The following is a 1626-nucleotide window of genomic DNA, read 5'->3' as shown; positions in this document are numbered from 1 at the left end:
ATGTGTTTGTGTGTATCTGCATGTGTGTGTGTGCATGTATCTATGTTTCTGTATAGACATGTTTTTATGTGTCTGAATGGATATGTGTACACAGATATCTATGGGTCTGCATGAGTGTGTGTGTGTGTATGTGTATTTTAGTTACATAGACCTGCATGTATTTTGCAGTGGTATGTGTGTTTGCATGTGTGTGTTACATGGGCCTGTGCTTACTTGTGGATGTGTGACTTTAAATAGAAAATAGCGGCCTCTGAGGTAACTTTGGAGATGTGAGACCCTCACTCCCAGAAAGAGGTTAGAAGTCTTCTGCCTGTCTCTCTGTCTTTGGAAATAATGTGCTGTCATCCTCCTCTCTGAGTCCATAAAGTCTCAGGAAGAGGTCAGTGCTCTTATCTGGCCATGTTAAGCATCAGTAAGTTCATAAAGAGGGCAGGTTTCTCGTTCCTCTCTAAATCTCTAGTGCTGAACCACATCCACTAGACATGGCTCCAGCTTGGCATGGGGCCCACTGCTCATAGATTCTAGGTCTTTTCTTGCCCCTTAAAGCAATGCAGCAGGAAGTGCTTGAGCCAAGGCTACAGCTACCAGGTATAAGTTAATATTGACTGTCAAGTGTGTGAGCCAGTGCTCTGTCACTGTGAAAGACACCTGAGAAGATCAACTCCAGAAAGGAGGAGTTCTCTTGGTTTGTGATTTCAGATCCATGTGGGATAAGTACATTTGTGTGTGCCTGAGGCAAGGTGGGATTTAAGGTAGTGGAATTTAAGCTGTTCCTGACATCCTCCTGAAGAGACTGGGTAGGGCCAGTCAAGAGAGAGACTTCAAGGTTAATCTTCTAGTAACACACTTCTTCCAACAGGCCACCCCTCTCAAGAGTCCATTCAAAATTTGAATTCAACAGTGGATCCAGTCACAGTCACCATTTTAAGATTATGGCATGACATCATCATCTCTAAATTTCAAACTCAAGAACTGAACAATCAGGTATTTTTGGGAAGTTTTTGTTTTTCTGGCTCCCATTTATAGCTATTCTCAACCGGAGGTGTCCTGTGGGCTACCAGGTAGATATGCCTGGAATAACTGATTAAATCATCACTCTTAGGATCTAGGCTCAGGAAATACCCCCATCCCCAATACAGGCCCAGAGGTGCATTGCTCTAGTGTCCTAGGCTGTTCTTCATCTGTCCATGCCAACAGTCAGCATTACTTGTTGTACTGGCTGATCTTCAAAAACAGGCAACTCCTTCTCCCCAGAGGGCTACAGGTACACCACCTACCTATACCTGCACTTGTGATATACAGCAGACTCCAGTCATTATGAACTGCTGGGTGAGCATACATAGCATGGGACAGAAATCCTTATGTTATAAGGCCAAGACACTCCCACGTTCAGTATCCATTGACTGACCTCATTGTTATGTCCAGTGGCCACTGAATAGAGAATGTTATTGTCCAGTATAACTGGCTGACCACATCCAGGTGTTCAGAGGCCAGTGGCTGACTGCACCTTGATGTCCAGTGTTTGTTGCTTTCTTCTTTGTAGAAATATCCCTTTGCATTTCTCTCTCATTTTTGTCACATCATCCCTGTAGACAGCCATATCAAGGGTGTATTTAGTGTTATCTG

This window comes from Mus caroli, unplaced genomic scaffold (assembly GCF_900094665.2).
Source record: "Mus caroli unplaced genomic scaffold, CAROLI_EIJ_v1.1 scaffold_16302_1, whole genome shotgun sequence".
Taxonomy (NCBI): domain Eukaryota; kingdom Metazoa; phylum Chordata; class Mammalia; order Rodentia; family Muridae; genus Mus; species Mus caroli.
The sequence above is the reverse complement of the archived record's forward strand: the minus strand, read 5'-3'. Positions refer to the sequence as shown.